The sequence below is a fragment of the Hordeum vulgare genome, chromosome 2H (assembly GCF_904849725.1).
Source record: "Hordeum vulgare subsp. vulgare chromosome 2H, MorexV3_pseudomolecules_assembly, whole genome shotgun sequence".
In the NCBI taxonomy this organism is placed as follows: Eukaryota; Viridiplantae; Streptophyta; class Magnoliopsida; order Poales; family Poaceae; genus Hordeum; species Hordeum vulgare.
Window position 1 is genome coordinate 104,645,489 of NC_058519.1, and position 23,221 is coordinate 104,668,709.

A 23,221-nucleotide genomic window follows, 5' to 3' on the forward strand; every position below is an offset into this window, starting at 1 on the left:
ACTTTCCGAGTTTTGTGTGGATGAAGTTTTTGAGAATAGGTGAAACCAAGATATGAGAGGATTGAACGAGATACAAAATATCAAGCTTGGGGATGCCCAAGGCACCCCAAGTAAGTATTTCAAGAAGTCTCAAGCATCTAAGCTTGGAGATGCTACGCATCCCACCTCTCTTCATCAACAATTATCGGTTAGCCTATGTTGAGCCCAAATTTTTATTCGTTCACATGATGCGTCCTATTCTTGGAGTGCTATTTTCTTTTGCTTGATGTTTAAATAAAATACTCAGATCTGAAAATCTTTATTGAGAGAGATAGGAAGTCCTCACATAGCTACTTGATTGTTTGACTACTCATTGATCTTCACTTATATGTTTTGGAGTAGTTTTGTCATTTACTCTCGTGCTTCACTTATATCCTATGAGTAAATGGTTGAATGAATTGAATATCATAAATCTCAGATTATATACATTTTATATGCTTATCCTATGGGGAGTAATGACTTTACATATAAGAAGTATAGGTGGTAGAATTTATTGAAACTTAGCAAACACCGCATTGTTCACTTGAACAATTCATGAAAGAATATTGAAGGAAGAGAGATTTCACATATAAATACACTATCTTGGAAATCTTCTATGATTATGAATACCCGTTAATTATTTTTCAAACTTGAGCAAATTAGTTGAAGTTGGACAAGGAAGACAACGTAATGAGTTATTCTTGGGTATATTTGTATATAAGTTATTTTGTTATGGATCCTCCAACATGTGGTGCTTGCTTCCACCTCATACTAGCCAAAGCTTCCGCACCAAGTAGAAATACTACTTGTGCATCAAACACCCTTAAACCCAAAGTTGTTCCATATGAGTCCACCATAGCTACCTATATGTGGTATTTACGTGCCGTTCGAAGTAAAATTGCATGTGCCAAACTCTAAACCTTCAAATAATATTCTGTTTTATATGCCCAAATCGCTCAATATAGTGACTAGGGGCTGTCAATATCTTCCATGCTAGGTGAGTTATTCTCACTATATGTGTTGGTTCACTATCATTCACGAGAAAGTGGCTGTCATTCGGGATGCCCAGTCCCATGCTAAAAAAAATCAAATCAAAATATAATGAAACAAAACTCCCCAAGGATTGTTGTTTGTATGGACTGTACCCGTGGACTCGACTCGCCGTCGCGTGTGATTGATTGGTGGAGGGGGAGTAAAAACTTTACCATTCTGTTTGGGAACCGCCTATAATGTATCTAGCATGGAAGATATCAAGATCTCTCGGTTTTTATGTTGACAATGAAAGCATACCGCTCAAAATTATTATTCGTGTCTGTTTTAAAAACATGAGCTCTGACACCTTTGCAAATCAATGCTTCCCGCTGCGAAGGGCCTATATTTTACTTTCTAGTACTTAACTTTATACAAGAGTCATTGTGATCTTCACCACTTCCTATATTTCGCCTTTTTCTCTTGGCAAGCATCATGTGGTGGGGAAATATCCAAGAATATATGGCCAATTAAATACATTTGATCATGAATTATTATTGTTGAAAATTATCTATATGATAAATAAGTTGGGAGGCGAAACTTTAAGCCCCTATCTTTATCTGTGTTCGACCGATGTCGTTTGCTCTAGAAATATGCTTTGAGTGTTAGCAATCATGGAAGACTATATGATAGTTGAGTATGTGGAATTTGCTAATTCAAAATCACTTACATAGACCCTTCCTCAAAATAAGATGAATTGCAATTGTTTGGTGACTGAAAGCATAGTTTGTTAGTTTTCAAGAAACTTTATGGTCTATACTTTAACATGTGAACAGCTTATTACTTCATCATGACAAGTTTTATGAGATGAGCTATTGTTTATGATATATAATGATGCTAGAAAAAAGTGAGTGAAATTTTCATTGATCAAACTTGTGCACTTGCTAGCATTCACACTTCATAAATTATTTCTTTTATCATTTACCTACTCGAGGACGAGCAGGAATTAAGCTTGGGGTGATGATACATCTCCAACGTATCTGTATTTATGAAGTATTCATGCCATGTTTACAACAATTTTATATGATTTTGGTATGATTTTATTAGAACTAACCTGGACTGACACTGTTTTCAGCAGAACTACCATGGTGTCGTTTTTGTGCAGAAATAAAAGTTTTCGGAATGGGCTGCAAATTTACGGAGAATATTTTTGGAAAATATAAGAATACTGGAGCGGAGAGGTGGGCCAGGAAGTGGACCAGGAGGTCACAAGCCTGCCAGACGTGGCCACCCCCTAGCCGCGACACTATGGCTTGTGACCACCTCGGGAACCTTCCTTATGTGATTCCAATGCTAAGTACTCCTATAAATACCCAAACCTCCGAAAAGAAACCTAGATCGGGAGTTCCGCCGCCGCAAGCCTCCAGAGCCACGAAATAACAATCAGGAGCCCGTCCCAGCACCCTGTCGGAGGGGGAAACCATCACCGGAGGCCATCTTCACCATCCCGGCGGTATCCATGACGAGGAGGGAGTAGTTCACCCTAGGGGCTGAGGGTATGTACCAGTAGCTATGTGTTTGATCTCTCTCTCTCTCTCTCGTGTTCTTGAGATGGCACGATCTTGATGTATCGCGAGCTTTATTAATATAGATGAATCATATGGAGTTTTCCCCTCTCTATGTTCTTGTGATGAATTGAGTTTTCCCTTTGAAGTTTTCTTATCAGATTGAGTCTTTAAGGATTTGAGAACACTTGATGTATGTCTTGTCATGGGATATCCTGTGGACAATGGGATGTTCTATCGATCCACTTGATGTATGTTTTGGTGATCCACTTGCGGGTTCTGTGACCTTGGGAATCTATGCATAGGGGTTGGCACACGTTTTCGTCTTGACTCTCCGGTAGGAACTTTGGGGCACTCTTTGAAGTTCTTTGTGTTGGATTGAACATGATGAATCTGAAATTTGTGTGATGCATATCGTATAATCAAGCCCATGGGTACTTATGGTGACATTGGAGTATCTAGGTGACATTAGGGTTTTGGTTGATGTGTGTCTTAAGGTGTTATTTTAGTACGAACTCTAGGGCTGTTCGTGACACTTGTAGGGACAACTCATAAGATTGATCGAAAAATATAACTTTGAGGTGGTTTCGTACCCTACAATAATTTCTTCGTTTGTTATCCGCTATTTGTGACTTTGGAGTGAACTCTTTGTCGCACGTGAGGCATTTATATATATACAAGATATTAAAGCGGCTAAGCTACGGCTCTTCTAGTGCGTTTCAAGTGTTAGGCCCTGTTTGGTTTCAAATAAGTCACCAATTTATAAGTTGAAAAGTGCAAAAAGTGACTTATTTTGCCAAACAGACCTAACTTATAAGTCACCCAAACTTATAAGTCATAAGTTGCTCCACCCCAACTTAAAACTTATAAGTGATCCACTTTTGTATGGAAAGGTGACTTATAAGTCAGATGACAACCAAACAGGCGTGACTTATAAGTCACTGATTTTAAGTCACCTAACTTATAAGCCACCTGACTTATTGAAACCAAACAGGGCCTTAGTCATTGTATCTTCTATGATTGACACGTGTTCAATCTTTTTTGTTCACTCTTTGTACCTTTGCCTGATTTTTCATTTGGTTATTATCGAATTTCTTTTTTGTATTTTTCTAATGATTTTTAACCCAATACAACACAGATGTTCACGTACACATATACACTCATCCATATGAACACACATACGTATATCATATCTTTATGGCACCTTCGAGATACTGAACCGGCACAACATCTTGAAATTGACGAACTCACATCATTGACGCCAATGCCCACACACATACATAGAGTCATCCTATGAACGCACGTACACACATCATACCTCTATGAGCATCTCTGAGATACTGAACCGACACATCATATTGAGATTAGCGAAGTCACTGCAGGCGTCTTCGTGGTCGACGTCAATGTTCATAGACACGCACATACACTCACCCTTATGAACGCACGCACACATACCGAGCCTCTATGAGCACTTTTAAGATATTTAGCATGCACAACATCTTGACATTAACGAAGTCAACGCATGTGTGTTGATACTCGACATCGATGTCCAGATACACACATATACTCATCACTATGAATGCATGCAGATATATCCTATCTCAATAAGCACATTTGAGATATTGAGCTAGCTTGACATCTTGAGATTTACAAACTCACTTCAGGTGTCTTCGTGGTCGATGTAAAAACCCACATACACTCATCCCTATGATCCACATTTCATCTCTCTCTCTCTCCCTCTCTCTCTCTCCTCAAAATTAATCTATAATTTTCCATTTGAAGTATCACAACATCTTGAAATTGACAAACTCACATTATCGAGGCCAATGCCCGCATACATACATAAAGTCATCCCTATGAACGCACATACACACATCATACCTCTATGAGCATCTCTGAGATATTGAGCCCACACATTATATTGAGATTAACGAAGTCACTGCAGGCGTATTCGTGGTCGACATCAATGTTCGACGTCAATGTTCATGTACACGCACATACACTCAACCTTATGAATGAACGCACACAGACCGAGCCTCTGTGAGAACTTTTAAGATATTTAGCATGCACAACATCTTGAGATTAACAAAGTCAACGCATGTGTGTTGGTACTCAACGTCGATGTCCACATACACACATATATTCATCCGTATGAATGCATGCAGATATATCCTATCTCAATAAGCACATCTGAGATACTGAGCCAGCTTGACATCTTGAGATTTACAAAATCACTTCAGGTGTCTTCTTGGTCGACGTCGAAACCCACATACACTCACCCATATGATCCACATTTCATCTATCTCTCTCTCTCTTCCTCTCTCTCCCTCTCTTCCTCTCCTCAAAATTAATCTATAATTTCCCATTTGAAGTATATACACCCTTATATAGTCCTTCACCGGTATCTTTGAGTTAATTAAGATTTTTGAGTCGATTGTTGGCTAAACTTAGAGATGCATTGATGGCATGCTTGCTTTCCACTCTTCCTCTAGATCCCTAATTATTATTTTCCAATGTGTTGTGTGCGGGTCTATGAAAAGGAGGAGTAGTCTCCTAGGACACCTCTGCTCCTTCGTTGATCAATCTTTTTTGTGGTGCCCTATATCTGTCCATCTCTAGATCGCATATTCTTCTGTTGCACATTTTCCAGTTCAACCCCAGATCCTCATCCCTGAAGTGATCTACTGTAGAGCTAATTAGACAACAAGAAAGTCAGATGAAATTTAGATGATTATTTAATTTACCTTTTTTACATTGTATATATAGTTGCAAGTAGCTCAGTAGCAAAGCTGCTGGCTTTTAGTTCACTTATTTTTTCAAACCTCACTTACAACTATCTCATGAATCAAATTGCCATCTTTAGATCTCGGTCCAGATTATAGAATTTTTTCTTAAACATCAACTTAACTGTATATGAAGAAAGTCTCATTCTCTCCTTGGTAATAATTACTTTGATATATCAATTTTCTAATTTTCATTCTTGATGTTTCCTCCATGCAAGAAAACACGTTATGTAAAGTTGTATCTTATGTAATAATACAAATAACACAATTTATTTTCTCAAATTTCGAATGTGTACATAAACTATTATTTTAGTGATCAGTGATCCATTAACAATTCTGGATCTTAAAGTTGTATCGATCTTATTTTCTCAGGTTTCAAAGTAGAATGTTCACTCATTGCACCTTCTATGTAGATACCGAGCGAACACAACATCTTGAAATTGACGAAGTCATCGCATGAATGTTTGTAGTCGATGGAAACGTCTCCTTTCACTAGACCAATATCGCCGGAGAGCGTGAAATAAATCCAGAAAAATATGAGCATCAGTGCCAACATGATACAACATAGATGCTCACCTTTATAAACACACACACACACATACACACACTACACCTATAATGTTGTATGTTGTACAAACTATAGCATTGTTTGCTCATTCTACCTTTTATATAAATAAAGTTAAGTTAATTATAATGTGATACCTAACAACTTTTTCCTGCAGCATACCACATGATAGGCATATGAAAAAAGTTCCTTAAGAGTATTTAGGTTAGTACCATTTCGACTATGAGAAGTAAGTTTTATCTTGATTGATAGTGTATCTCTAATTCTATTGCTCATGCATGCTAATTTCCATGACTAAAGTTATAGTGTATAAAGAAATCGTAAGTGCACTATAATGCCAAAGGTTCTAACTTTTAGTAGAGTATTTTCATTCATTGTCTGTTGTTTTGTGAACTAATTTTTTTATGCATTACTGGAAACAATGACACTGTTAGTTTTTCACTGGGTTGCCAACATCGCACCTAAAAGAATGAACATTTGTATAAAGGTTGAACCTTTCTATTTTCCAATTCTCTTTTTTCTGTTGTTCCTCCGTCTTTTTTATCTTGCTTCGTTTACTAATACAAATTTCCATCTGTTGTAGGATGGAATATTACCTGTGAAATGTGATATTTCAAATGTATACTGGAACAATTTTCCTTCGGTTCGAAGGATATTCATTTTGTAAAACTTTTGGTTGCACCAGGCGATTTTCAAAACTTCTGAGAAATAGTTTTGGCTGAAATATTTAAGATATACTAAGTGTTTATAACCATGGATGAACTGTTTTTTACCTTTCAGTATTTACCTAAGTTAAATTGGCTTGCATATTATCCACTGCTAGCTCACTTATCCAATGTCTTCTTTTCTTCTATAAAAAAACAACACAACCACGCACACGCTTAACAACGGGCACGGCGTGCCGCCGTGCTTCCACCCGCTAGTATGATTCAACTATGTTAGTATTGTCGGGAGAACTTGCACTAGTGAAAGTATGGACCCTAGGCCTTGTTTCCAAGCAATTATACAATGTTTTGCTCGATGTTTACTATTTTTTATCTTCTTGTTTTTATATTTTTTCAGATTACAAAAACGTATATCTAGCATCGATATTACACTTGTATCACCATCTCTTCGCCGAACTAGTGCACCTATACAATTTACCAATGTATTGGGTGTGTTGGGGACACAAGAGACACTTTGTTATTTGATTGCAGGGTTGCTTGAGAGAGACCATCTTCATCCTACGCCTCCCACGGATTGATTAACCTTAGGCCATCCACTTGAGAGAAACTTGCTATTGTCCTACAAAACTATGCGCTTGGAGGCCCAAGACTAGTCTACAAGAAGAAGGTTGTGTAGTAGACATCACACGACTAGTGCACATAACGATTGGATTTGGAGAGCACTACAAAAGGAGGTATTCTTCCCCATTTCTCTCCAACTCTAGTGGTTGTGTTCTTCTCCCAGTGTTGACTTTCTTCGATTTTGATCTCTCCAATGATTCTTGGTAGTTCTTGAGGGAAAAGAGAGGAGATCTAGATCCACATTTCCACCTATCACTTTCTCCTCTTTGTGAGGGGAACCTCTTGGATCTTGATCTTGGCGTTCTTCGTGTTCTTCTTCATTCTTCCTCTCATTTTATTCCATAGCATTAGTTGTTTTGGTGGGATTTGAGAGAGAAGGACTTGGGCAGACGGTTGGTGGTGCCTCGGAGCTCAATCATTGTGGTGTGAAGCTCCATGCAAGTGTCGGGGTCTCCAATTATGTCGTGGAGATTGCCCCGAGCATTTAAGGTTACCTCGAAACCATATTCCATTGTGGTGAAGCTTCGTGGTGTTGTTGGGAGCCTTCAATTAAGTTGTGGAGATTTCCCCAACCTTGTTTGTACGGGTTCGGTGACCACTCTCAAAGGTCCTTTGGTGGAATCATGACATCTTGCATTGTGCAAGTGCGTGAGGAGATTACAGTGGCCTCTGTGCCTTCTTGGGGAGCATTGTGCCTCCACACCGCTCCAAAAATAGATTAGCATCCACAAGGGTGTGAACTTCGGAATACATCATTGTCTCTATGTGCCTCGGTTATCTCTCACCCGAGCCCTTTATGCACTTTACTTTGCGATATCCATATTGTTTCTTGTTATATATCTTTCTATCACTTAGTTGTTTATCTTGCTTAGCATAAGTTGTTGGTGCACATAGGTGAGCCTAGTTGTTTTAGGTTTTGTGCTTGACAAATTAACGTTAGTTTTATTCCGCATTCGTTCAAGCCTAAACCATAATTATTTTAAACCGCCTATTCACCCCCCTCTAGGAGACATCCACGTCCTTTCACACTGGATCGGTGATATTTCTACATAATATTCATCATATAAGAGTCACAACATAGGGCGACACAGAACTAGCTCATTTTCATCGATATAATGTTGGCATGTATCCCGTAAATAGTCATATGTGGTTATCGAAAGAACTTGCATGACATCTTTTGTCCTACCCTCGCGTGGCAAGCGGGGTCCATAAAGAAACTAAGGGATATTAAGGCCTCCTTTTAATAGAGAACCAGAACAAAATATTAACACATTGTGAATGCATGAACTCCTCATATTACGGTAATCACCGAAAAGAATCCCAATTATTGTCACTTTGGGGGTATGCGGATCCTAACACGTAGTAGGTGCATATAACTTGCAAGATTGGATCAGGAACATAAATATAATGGTGAAAACATAAACGGTTCAGATCTGAAATCATGGCACTCTGGCCCTAGTGACAAGCATTAACTTACCAAAGTCAGTGGACACTAGGGATCAAGCCCTAACAAAACTAACTCGATTACATGACGAATCTCATTCAACTCCTCACCGACCAACAAGCCTCCCAAGGGATTACTCACTCCTGATGGAGAGCATCATGGAATAGGTGATGGAGGAGGGGTTGTGATGACAAAGACTAAAGATTCCCCTCTCCGGAGCCCCAAACGGACTCCAGATTAGGCCTCCCGATGATGAACAGGAGGTGGCGGCGGCTCCGTATGGTGAAACGCGACGAAACTTCCTCTTTGATTTTTTATTCGAAAATAGGATTTTATAGCGCTGGAATTACGGTAAGCAGAGCCACGTGGGCCCCACTAAATAGGGGTGGGCATATTAACCAATGACCGAATTACCAAACCAAAAAAACCGAGACCGAAGCCAAATAAACCGAAACCGACAAATTGATACTAAAATCGGTCAGCAACTCTGTAAAACCAAAATTACATCGGTTGCTTCGGTTTTGACCCTCAAGTATCCAAAGTACCGAAGTAAACGAGAAAAAGTAGTAACAAGCCAACTCATGCATTAGGCCCATAGCCCACTCTCGTACCTACATCCGTTTAAGCATTCACGAAGGTACGCCCTTTAGGCTGGCCCTCAACTTAAAAAAGGGCTGCCTCCACCGCATATTATCCACACCTAAGATGCCTCTAGATCTAAAGAAGTCGCCAGCCAGCCGATGCTCCTTCGTTCCTGTTTGATCCCGCCGCCTTGCGTCGCGCCGCCCGCGATGCATGATCTCCTCCCTCCTCCTCGTACTTCTCGCCAACGGCGATTGCATGTCCAAAGCAAATTTCCACAAGCACTCCATGTCTTCTTCTTGGTTACCGGACACGTATTTCCCGAGCACGAAAACTAGCTGAACTTGTCTGTCGAACCCGAGCTGCTCCAACAAGCTACATGTGCATCTCCTCTCCCAGTCCATTCAGTCATTTACTTTCTTGCATATTTTTTGATATATTTTATGTATGGCGACCACTGCTTGTGTTGTTCCATATGGTGTTTGACCTTTTGTTTGGTCACTTCGGTCTGAAACCGACAAATGAACCAAAATGTCGGACCACCGAACTCTCGGTTAGCAGAATTCTAGAAGACCGATCGGTCATCAGTTTCACAAAACTGAAATTTTTATTAAACCGAAGAACCGAACCGATCGGTTTGAGTTAACCGAATGCCCAGGCCTACCACTAAACACCAGTCCGCGTGAGGGGGGCCTGGCGCGCCCTCATGTCTAGTGGGTCCTGGGGCCTCCCCTCTGGTGGGTCTTGGTTCCAGTATTATTCACTTATTCCAGAAAAAATCTCCAAAAAGTTTCATTCCATTCCGAGAACTTCTATTTCTGCACAAAAACAACACCATCGTAGTTTTGTTGAAAACAACGTTAGTCCGGGTTAGTTTCATTCAAATCATGCAAAATAGAGTCCAAAACAAGAGGAAAAGTGTTAGGAAGAGTAGATACAATGTAGACGTATCAACTCCCTCAAGCTTAACGCATTGCTTGTCCTCAAGCAATTCAGTTGACAAACTGAAAGTGATAAAGAAAAACTTTATGAACTCTTTTGTTCTTGTGTTCATATACATGCTTAGAGAGCACCCATGCTTTCAGCATAAATCATGACTAATCATATCAAGAATAACCCTTAGAAACTATATTAGCTCATATCAATGGCATAATCAACTAGCAAGCAATAATAAGATAACTCAAACACCAACACTTTGTTAAAACAATCATGATATAATAGGACAACAATGGTATCTCGCTAGCCCTTTATAAGACCGCAAAACATAAAATGCACAACACCTCCAAAGTTCAAGCAACGACAAACATTGTAATTCATGGTAAAAGGGATCCAGTCCTGCTGCAACCAATGACTAACTAAACACAAAGCATGGGGATGACATCAGTGCTCTTAGGTCTGGTGCTTATTTGAGAAGGTGATGACTCAAAGTAAAAAGAAAATAACATGAAAGTAAATAGAAGGTCCCTTTGCAAAGGGAAACATAGATTTGCAGTGGTGTCTGAGCTATAGCGAAAATAAGATATACATTAGTTTGGGAGGTGCACCCTTCCTGTCAATGTTACAACCAAGAGTTATCCATATCTTCCATGCTAACCAAATTAGTGGTGGTTCCCTGGCGGTAAAAGTAAAGGTTTACCCCCCTACACCAACAAACACACTCCATGACTAGCCGAATCCACGGGTGTCGTCCATACCAACAACAATCTTGGGGCAGTTTTGTTTAATTATTTGCGATTTATGATTTTGGGATTGGGAGGCCCTTTTTACCAGCCCCTCTCATGCAAGGACGAGTGAATAAATACTCATCGTGAGAATAACCCGCTTAGCATGGAAGACACTGACCGCCCTTAATCGCTCTATGAGCAGTCCACGCACGCAAAACAGAAGTTCATTTGAAATATTAGAGGTGGGACATGCAAATTTACTTGGAACGACATGGTAATACCACATATAGGTAGGTATAAGGGACTCATGTGGAATAACTTTGTTTCAAGGATTTTTTTGCACAAGCAGTATTCCCGCTTAGTACAAGCGGAGGCTACCAAATAGGTTGCGGAGCGACTAACTAGAGAGCGAATACGGTCATGAACATGATTTATGAATAATTATCATTGCACACTAGCATGAGTAGGATATAAACACCATGAACATAAATATCGTGGAGGCTATATTAGTTTTGATTCAACTACATGAGTGAACATGTGCCAAGTAAAGCCACACGAACATTTAGAGGAGGATACCAAATCATCATACTACATCACAACCATTTTAATGCATGTTGACATCCAAGATAAATCATTATCGACTCCTAGCTACCTAGAATGGCATGAACAACTATAATCTATAATTGTTACTGCAAACATGTTTGGTCATAATACGCTGAATCATGGATGCCAGTCTAAACATATTTACAAAAACAAAAATAAGTTGAGTTCATACCCGCTTGTCGTTGCCACAATCATTTCATCAAATATCGTCATTATTACCTTTCACTTGCACAGCCTATCGACATGAAAATAATAATAGTGCAAGAGTGCCATGGAGTAAGATGGAATCTGCACCATTTCATTCAAAAGGAGAAGACAAAGTAATATGGGTTCTTTATTAGATCAATAACAATGCATATGAGAGCCACTCAATATTTTCATCGTGGTCTTCCCCTTGGGTAAATATCAATAAAGGGAAAAGAAATTCAGAGAAACACACTAAACTATTTTTGGAGTTTTTAGTTTTTTCAAGAAGAAAGCAAATTAAAGAAGGCGAAACCTAAAACGAGAAAAACTATTTACACGAGAAAGCTCCCAAATAGCAAAAGAAGAAAAGAGGAATCTTTTTGGGTTTTCTTTTAGTACTACAACTAAATTACGCTAGAAAGAGAAACCAAAAACAAGTGACAAATATTTTTTTGATTTTCTGCAAGTTTTTCAAACACCCAAGAAGAAAGCTAGAAAATAAATCTAACATGGATAATACCACACAAGGGTGTGAACACCGACAACTAGAGTATGTAAGCATGAATGTAAATACGGTGGAAACACGTACTCCCCCAAGCTTAGTCTTTTGGCCTAGCTTGGTAATCACCACCCGTAGTAGGCTGAGTAATAGTTAGTAAGGTAACTCATGGAAGCCCTTGGTGCAGCCTCCGCGACATGACGGGCAGCCTCCACCACCGTCTTGTACTCATGCGCCTCCCTCTCATAGACATAACATCTTCCTTTTTCTTTATAATCAAAGAGGGAAGATGCATGCAAAATAACAGACACAATAGATTTCTTATTAAACATTAGTTTGTAATTTTAATCAGTAGCGATGGCCTTTATGAACTTGTGGCATTTCATGGCCTCGGAGTCTAAATGTTGAGTATAAAGAATAGGGTCACTAGACCGCAGTGACACGCCACACATTTTAGCTAAATGGGAGGCATAAATTCCGCCATAAAAATTACCACTGTCAGAATTGCGTTGCAATCTGCTTGCTATGATTGCTCCAAGATTATAGCATTTAGTTCCAGTTAACACGGTATGCAGGAGACTCAAGTTTGGGGCACATAAGGTACTACAATCTTGCTCGCCCAGTATGCATTTTTCATTAAAGAGTGCTAGGTAACGAATTGAAGGAAAATGCATACTATTTATTCTACCTCGAGTTACTCCCCTATCTTCACCAAAGCAAAGACTAGTTAAAATGCCTCATATTCAGATTTTGGTGGTTCGTCTAGCAAACCCTAACGTGGATTTTTACATGCGTCAAAGAAATCGTCTAGAGACATAGTGAAGGCATTTTTGTAGAGGTTAAAGGAGACTCTGAATTCTTGACGATAAAATTTAAATCCCTTAGTGAAAGATTATGTAAGATGATAATGTTGCGTGCACTTATCTGAGATGAAGGGTGCGAGCTCACCATTATGAATGTATCGCTCAAATTCTTCCTTAATGCATGCACCCAACATGAAGTCATCATCACTTGGCCAAAGGCACGATTTGGCATGGGCTTCTCGCACCGAATTTTCACTTGGCTCAGCATAATACTGTTGTATCGGAGTCTCACTCAATGATGCATTCGAGGACTTCCTCCTCGAAGAAGTCCTCTTGAACCAGCTCATTATTTCTACCTATAAGTTTCTAAATATTTTTGGGTCAAAAACTAAGGTTAACAAAACTTAACAAGAATGATAGCAACTACTCATAGGAGTGCCTGGAGACCAACAAGCATTCGCACTACTTGGAAATTCAAGAATTCAACATGCAAGCTCATCTAGAGCAATATCTAGAGTAGCTAATTACTTCTAACATAAACCACTAAAGCAAAAACTAATTGGAGGAGTGGGAAGTTACATACCGAGGAGCAATCACCCAAAACAGTTTCAGAAACGGAGTTCCGAGAAAAGATATCGAAATCCACTAGTTTGCGAGCAAGAACACCAGAGAGAGGGATACACAATTTTTTTCCTAGAGGTAAGTGACGAAGTGAGATGATGGAATAAGTGAAGGGACCCCCGAGGGAGCCACTAGACACCTGGCCGTGCGAGGGGGCTCGCGCGCTCTAGTATCTAGTGGCCACCTAGGATACCCCCTGCAGTGTTTTTAGTGCCAAATATTCTCAAATATTTTGAAAAAAATCGTGCAAAAGTTTCACATGATTTGGATAACTTTTATTTTTCGGCACTTTTTTATTGCATGGAAAAATCAGAAAACAAGATAAGCATGATTTTTATTGCATTAAAATAAAAATAACAGAAAAAGTAAAATGGGTACAAAGAGTTGTGCCTACTGAATTCATCGACCTCATGCTTCTTGAAAATGATTCATTAACAAGGTTGATCAAGTCTTATTAACAACCACTTACAATTAGGATGATCTCAAAGAATTTTCGTAAAACACTAAGTTACCTCAGTGGGGATATGCATATCCCGTACAATAAGTATCTCATATTTATTTTTGGCAGTAGGTAGATGTAGTTGAAAACTTACATTGGTGGTAGTTGTAGATTTTTCAATAACATTGACGCCATTCACTTGAAATTGCTTTCTTGGAAAATGCACCATGTTTTCTTTACCATTGACATGAAAAGTGACTTTGCTTTTGTTACAATCAATAACAACCCCTACAGTACTCAAGAAAGTTCTACCAAGGATAATTGACATATTGCCATCCTCGGGCATAAAAAGTCAAAAAGTCTGTCAAGATAGTAACATTTGCAACAACAACGGGTACATCCTCACAAATACCGACACGTATGTCACTTGATTTGTCAACCATTTGCAATAAAGTTTCAGTAGGTGTGAATTTATTCAAGTCAAGTGTTGTGTATAAATAGAAATGCATAATACTAACACCAACTCCTAGATCACGTAAAGCAGTTTTCACGTAGTTATTTTTTATGGAACATGGGATAGTTGGTATTCCTGGATCTCCTAGATTTTTAGGTACTCCATCCTTAAAAGTATAATTAGCAAGCATGGTAGAGATTTCAGCTTCATGTATTTTTATTTTATTAGTGACAATGCCTTTCATGTACTTAGCATAAGAGGCCATCTTTAAAAGATTAGTCAAACGAGTACGCAAAAAGAGTGGCCTAAGCATTTCAGCAAAGCGTTCAAATTCATCATCATGTTTTTTCTTAGTTGGTTTAGGTGGATAAGGCATGGGTTTTTGAACCCACGGCTCTCTTTCCTTGCCATGTTTTCTAGCAAAAAAATCTCTTTTATCATAACATTTATTCTTAGGTTGTGGGTTATCAAGATCAACATCAGGTTCTATCTGAACATCATTATCTCGTTCTTTATCATTGCCAGGTTGAGCATCTACATGAGCATGATCATTATCATTTTCATTATCACTGGCTGAATGCTCACTACCAGATTAACTTTCAGCATCAGAGACAGAGATATCATTAGCACTATCAGAAGGTTTCTCTAATTCAGGTTCACTAGAAGTATGCAAGGTCCTATCATTTTTCTTTTTCTTTTTCTTCCTAGAAGGACTAGGCGCATCAATATTAATTCTTTCTAAATTTTGTTTAGTTATTTTAGGATGACCTTCTGGATATAGTGGATCTTGAATCATTGACCCTCCTCTAGTCATTACTCTAACAACATGATCATTCATATTATTAGTGATTTCATGAAGTATCTCACTTTCGGATTTAGCAACCTGTTCTAATTGGTTTTGAACCATAGAAGCATGTTTTCCTACACCTCTTACATCATTGGTGATTTTAAATAACAAGTCACTTAAGCGAGCAATCGTATCACAATTTTGTTTCAATTGCTTCATGACATAGGAGTTGAAATGATCTTGCTTTATAATATAATTATCAAACTCATATAAGCATTGACTAGGATGTTTATTGTAAGGGATGTCACCCTCATCAAACTTTAGAAAATAATTTACCCCCACCACCCGTGGTGGTGTTTTGAGACCATGGATTTCTTTGATAGGTGGTAAATGCTTAACATCTTCAGCTTTAATGCCCTTTATTGCCTACTGCATAGTTCGACGACTAAGGAATAAGATATTGATCTTCTTTGGAGTGGGTTCAGTTGGTGGTTCAAGAAGTGTCCATTCATCATAATTCTTCAATATATTAGTCAATAATTTCTCAGCTTGTTCGACAGTTCGTTCCCTGAAAACACAACCAACACAACTATCTAGGTGGTCCCTAGAAGCATCGATTGGTCCATTAAAAATATATCAAGTATCTCATTTTTCTTAAGAGGACGATCAGACAAAGCATTATGTAATTGGAGAAGCCTCCCCCAAGCTTGTGGAAGACTCTCTTCTTCAATTTGCACAAAGTTAAATATTTCATGTAAGGCAGCATGTTTCTTATGAGCAGGAAAATATTTTCCACAGAAGTAATAAATCATATCCTAGTGACTACTTACACAACCAGGACCAAGAGTATTCTACCAAATCATAGCATCACCCTCTAATGAGAATGGAAATAATTTGAGGTTATTGTAGTACCAAATTTTCTCATCATTAGTAAATAGGGTGGCTTTGTCATTTAGCTTAGTGAAATGTGCCACAACAGTTTCCTGTTCATAGACATGAAAAGTATTAGATTCAACCAAAGTAATTATCACTAGGTTGACAGAGAATTCATAATTCTTATCGGTAACAAAGATAGGTGAAGTAGCAAACTTAGAACCATATTTCATCCTAGCATTCAAGGATTTTTCTTTCAACTTGCATAGTAGTTTCTTAAGATCTTCTCTATCCTTACAAGCAAGAAAGCCTCTAGCAATTTCTTCATCCATAACATAACCTTCACGTATTTCGGGCATTTCAGTTCTAGGATAGTCATGTCTAAAAGATATATGAATATTTTCAGTTGCAAAGACTTCATCAGTTTCAATAGTATCATCAGTTTGAGCATGCTCAATTTCTTTAGCTCTAGCAAGTTGCTCATCAAGAAATTCACCTAGTGGCACAATATCATCAAGCAAGGTACTAGCATCATCATAAGCATCATTCATAGCAGAGGTAGCATCATCAATAACTTGTGACATATCATGATTAATAGCTTGTGGTGGTGGTGTTGCAAGTCTATTCAAAACATAGGGTGAATCAAGTGCACAGCTAGATGGCAGTTCCTTACCTCCCCTCGTCTTAGAGGGAACGATCTTGGTTCTTGTATCTTTCAGATTCTTCATAGTGATCAATAAATAGATATCCCAAGTGACTCAGCAAATATAGTTATGCTCCTCGGCAACGGCGCCAGAAAATGTTCTTGATAACCCACAAGTATATGGGATCACAATAGTTTTCAAGGGTAGAATATTCAACCCAAATTTATAGGTTCGACACAAGGGGAGCCTAAGAATATTTGTAGGTATTAGCAACTGAGTTGTCAATTCAAGCACACTTGGAGATCTAGTATCCGCAACACAATGATCAGTAGCATAGTAATATGATAGTTTTGATAGCAGTGGTAACAATAGCAACAGTAACGGTAACAGTGATAGCAGTTTGGTAGACGTTGTAACAGAAGTAGCAACAATAGTAACTTAGCAAGACCAGTAGGTGGAAAACTCGTGGGCACTGGATCGGTGATATTGCTGGATAATATTCATCATATAACCGCCACAACATAGGGCGACACGGAACTAGCTCCTGTTCATCGATATAATGTAAGCATCTATTCCGTAAACATTCATATGTGCTTATGGAAAAGAACTTGCATGACATCTTTTTTCCTACCCTCCCGTGGCAGTGGGGTCCATAAGGAAACTAAGGGATATTAAGGCCTCCTTTTAATAGAGAACCAGAACAAAGCATTAACACATAGTGAATACATGAACTCCTCATACTACGGTAATCACCGGAAAGAATCCCAATTATTGTCACATTGGGGTTTGCGGATCCTAGCACGAAGTAGGTGCATATAACTTGCAAGATCAGATAAGGAACATAGATATAATGGTGAAAACATAAACGGTCCAGATCTAAAATCTTGGCACTCGGGGCCCGAGTGACAAGCATTAGGCATACCAAAGTCATAGCAACATCAATCTCCGAACATAGTGCATAATAGGAATCAAGCCCTAACAAAACTAACTCAATTACATGATGAATCTCATCCAGCTCTTCACCGACAAACAAGCCTATGAAGCATTAGTCACTCCCAATGGAGAGCATCACGGAATTGGCGATGGAGGAGGGTTGGTGATGACGAAGACCGAAGAGTCCCCTCTCCGGAGCCCCAAACGGAGTCCAGATTAGGCCTCCCACTGAAGAACGCGACTTGGCGGAGGCTCCATATCATGAAACGCGATGAAACTTCCTATTTGATTTTTCTTTCCGAAAATAGGATTTCATAGCACTGGAATTAGGGTCACCGGAGCCATGTGGGCCCCACTAGATCCCACGCCGCACCAGGGAGCCTGGCACACCCTGATGTCAAGTGGGCGCTTGTGGCCTCCCCTTTGGTGGGTTTTGGTTCCTGTATTTTTCATTTACTCCAGAAAAACTCTCCAAAAAGTTTCATTCCATTCTGAGAACTTTTATCTCTGCACAAAAACAACACCATGGTAGTTGTGCTGAAAACAACATGAGTCTGGGTTAATTTCATTCAAATCATGCAAAACAAGAGCAAACACATTAGGAAAAGTAGATACGATGGAGACGTATCACTTATGTTATGAATGAAGTTGTTTCTCTTGCACCCACACATGATAGTCCTATTATATTTTTGAATTCTCCCAACCACACTATTTCGAAGAAGTTTATTCTTATTAAGGATTATATTGATGGGTTGTGTTTTACCATTACACATGATGATTTTGATGGATATAATATGCTTGTGCTTGCTGCTCCTACTTGCAATTATTATTAAAGAGGTACTACATCTCCACCTATTTATGTTTCCCACACGGTAAAATTGCAAGAAACTGCTTATACTATGTATTGGCCTTTACTTGATGTGCACGAATTGTTCTTTTATGACACACCGATGCACAAGAAGAGAGTTAGACTTCTTCATTGCATGATATATTTTTGTTTGTGCTCACTACTAAATTATAAATCATTGTTAATTAAAATTGGCTTTGATATACCTTGGGATCCGGATGGATCCTTTACTTGAGCACTTTATGCCTAGCTTAATGGCTTTAAAGAAAACGCTGCCAGGGAGACAACCCAGAAGTTTTAAAGAGTCATTTATTTTGTGTGTGTGCTTTTATAAAGTTTAAATACAAAAAAATATAAAGGTAAACCTAAAACTTTTAAAAAAGGATAGTGAAAGTGAGAAAGACGAACACCGTTGAAGTGGGGGACGTCCTTGAACTTTGGTCATCCCATGGAAACTTTGTGAACTCGATTACAGAAACTTTTAAACAAAAATAATTAACCCCTTGTACAAATCCATTCTATTATAAAAATAATGTGACAAGATTTGCCTTTAAGATGATTAAATTGCTTGTTGGTACGTGCGGTGCATAAACAGAAACTTTCGCTGTAGTGCGTGAATTTACATTTTTGGTGGAAGGTCGATAGTTTCTGAAATTTTTACACAGTAATTCTATGCGAAAAAATTATTTCACCCCAATTTGTCAGAATTTTTAAAGTTACATAAGTATGGTCAATCTTCAGATTACAACACACTGTCCTATTTTTGACAAATTCTGTTTTTGATGCATTATTTTGCTTGTTTTGATGAAACTATCGATACACTATTTTTGAAAAATTCTGTTTTGATGCATTATTTTGCTTGTTTTGATGAAACTATCGATTGTAATGATGGTATAAGCCATGAAGTTATATTATAGTAGATATGATGCAAAAACAAAATATTAATGGGTTTGCAATAGTGCTTAAGGTAGTAATTTGCATTATTATACTAACGGATCTCATGAGTTTTGTGTGGATGAAGTGTTCGAAGTTCCGGGAGGTCCCGATATGAGGAGATGGAGGAGAGGAAAGAATTGAATCTTGGGGATTTTCAAGGCACACCAAGTAAATATCCAAGGAGAGTCAAGCGTCTAAGCTGGGGGATGCCCCGGAACTCATCTCATCTTTCTTCAACAAGTATCTATATATTTTCGTCTTCATTTTGTTAACGTGATATGCGTAAATCTTGGAGTGTCTTTTTTGTTTAGTTTTCACCTTTATTTTATGCACCATGCTGGTATTAGATAGTCCATGGTTGATTTATAGAATGCTCATTGCACTTCAGTTATACCTTTTGATTATGGCTTTATAGAATGCTTCATGTGCTTCACATATATCATTTGAAGTTTGGATTGCCTGTTTCTCTACGTATAGAAAACCGTTATTTGTAGAATGCTCTTCTGCTTCACTTATATTTATTAGAGCATGGTATTTTGTAGGAAGAGTTAAACTCATGCTTCACTTATACCTATTTAGAGAGTCAAAAGGAATTGGTCATTTACATGGTTAGTCATAAAATCCTACATAAAACTTGTAGATCACTGAGTATGATATGTCTGATTCCCTGCAAAATTTTCGCGACATTAAGATAGTACTATGTGCGTGCACTAGTTGATGATTTTGTATTAGTAAGAATATTTATGTTAAGGTTTGTGATTCCCGAAGCATGCATGTATAGTCTTTGGTTATGCGATGAAGTTGAGCATAATTTATCCTTGATTGAAATCCTTTGTGCTGTTATAATCAGAGTCGCGTGATGGTTAAATCCTCCCAACCATTCTCCCTCGGGGCATGCGGTAGCGCTTTTCTTCGAGAGAGCTAATAAAATCTTGCAATAAGTATGTGAGTTCTTTGTGACTAACATGAACCCATGGATATACACACTCTCACCTAGGGATGGCAATGGGTACCCATTACCCACGTACCCTGCGGGTAAAAACCCTATTAGGATAAGGGTATGGGACAAAAATTTACCCATGGGTATATAAATAGGAAAATCTGAAACCCATCGGGTAGAGCGGGTATGGGTATGGGATCATATAACCCATACCCATATACCCATGTACCCATATAAAATCTATGTAAACTCAAAATTATCTCTACAATCTACACGATGTCAATAATTTATGAATTGAAAGTGTATGCCTATGTGTTGTTGTTAATGACTATATGATGTTGTTTTATAAGTATGTGTTGTAGTTGTAAACTATCTTTGTAAACTATATGATACAATGCAGTTTATAAATATAAGTTTTTTTAATTGATGTTTTGCAAATATGCGTAATTTTACCCGTGGGTACCCGTCTACCCTGTCGGGTAACGGGTATGGGGAAAAATTGTACCCATTGACGGGTATGGGTAAGGGTGATGGGTAATATCAGACGGGGCGGGTAAGGGTATGGGGAGGCTCCACCCGTACCCATACCCTCCGGGTGCCATCCCTACTCTCACCTCCACATATTTGCTAGCCTCTACGTTATTGTTCACTTATACCTATTTAGAGAGTCAGCGCAAACTTCGCACGTGCATCCAAACCCCATGATATGATACCCTCTATCACACATAAGCCTTATTGTATCTTCTTCAAAACAGCCTCCATACCAACCTATTATGACATTTCCATAGCCATTCCGAGATATATTGCCATGCAACTTCTGCCGCTTCCGTTTTGATGACTTGAGCATTCATTGTCATATTGCTTTGCCTGATCGTAAGATAGCTATCATTATATTTCCATGGCTTGTCCATTTTTTAATGTTCGTGCTACAATAGATCATTGCACATCCTAGTACACTGCCAGAGGAATTCATGTAGAATTATAGAATCATAGTTTGTTTTAGGTATCGAGTTATAATATTGAGTCGTAAGTAAATAGAAGTGTGATCATCATCATTATTAGAGCATTGTCCCATTGAGGAAAGGATGATGCAGACTATGATTCCCCCACAAGTCGGGATGAGACTCCGGATGAAAAAATAAAAATGGGAGGCCAAATGAGCCCATCACAAAAATAAAAAAAGAGATAGAAAAAAGGAAAAAAGAAAGAAAAAAGAGAAAAAAGAAAAATAAAATAAAAAATGAGAGAAAAGAGAGAAAGGGCATGCTGATTCCACACTTGTGCTTCAAAGTAGCACCATGTTTTTCATATGGAGAGTCTCCTATGTTGTCACTTTCATATACTAGTGGGAATTTTTCATTATAGAGATTGATGCACACCCACTTAGTTTTCATATTGAGCTTTCATACACTTATAGCTCTTGGTGCATCTGTTGCATGGCAATCCCTACTCCTCGCATTGATATCTATTAATGGGCATCTCCATAGCCCGTTGATACGCCGAGTTGATGTGAAACTTTCTACTTCAATTTTACCATTTTCAAACCTACCACCATATTCTATTCCACCTTTATGCTATATCCATGGTTCACACTCATGTATGGAGCGAGTAATAAAAAGCTAAAGCGCGTTAAAAAGTACGATCCAATTGCTTGATTTGACACCGAGGTGATCATGATTTATACCTTATGCTAGGGAGACCAAGCTTTCTTTAGCATTGTTATTTTCAAAGGACATGATTGTTTGCTAGTAAACCTGAGTATGGATGTCTTTTTGTCAGATGGTAGACTATTGCCTTGAATCGCTTGTATCTTAATATTCATGCCATGATTAGATTTATGATCAAGATTATGCTAGGTAGCCTTCCACATCAAAAATTATCTTTTTTAGCATTTACCTACTCGAGGACGAGCAGGAAGTAAGCTTGAGGATGCTCATACGTCTCCATCGTATCTATAATTTTTGATTGTTCCATGCCAATATTATACAACTTTCACATATTTTTGGCAACATTTTATATGATTTATTGGACTAACATATTGATACAGTGTCAAGTGCGAGTTTCTGTTTGTTGCATGTTTTTGTTTTGCGGAATATCCATATCAAACAAAGTGCAAACGCGACAAAGAATTATTTTTGAATATATGTGATTTTTGGGAGCTGGAATCAATGCAAACGGAGGCCCACGACCTCCACTAGGTACTAGGGTGTGGCCCATACCCCCTAACACGAGGTGGTGCCTGGTGGCCACCTCGTAAGTTAGTTGGGGCTCTTCTTCGTATGCAAGAAAGCTAATTTATGGATAAAAATCCCCCCAAAATTCCAGCCCGATCGGAGTTATCGATCTTCGGGAATTTAAGAAATGGTGAAGGGCTAGAAAACAAGAACGCGAAATAGAAGAGAATGGAGAGGGAGATCCAATCTCGAAGGGTGATACGTCCCAAACATATCTATAATTTCTGCTTGTTCCATGATAGTTTGGGTGACATTGTTATATGTTTTGCTACACTTTTATATCATTTTACACATATTTGGACTAACATACTACCTCAGTGCACCCAGTGCCAGTTTCTGTTTGCTGATGTCTATTTTGCAGGGGCTTTTACCCTATTTTCCAAAGCCCGAACAATTGCAGGAAAAATATATAAAAAATCAGCGAAACAGAAGCTTCCGCATGACTGAAGATGGGCCAGAGGGGGGCCACGGGCTACCTAGGCGACCTACTGGCGCGGCCATTCCCTAGGCCGCGCCAGGAGGCTGCCTAGGTGGGCCCCACCTACT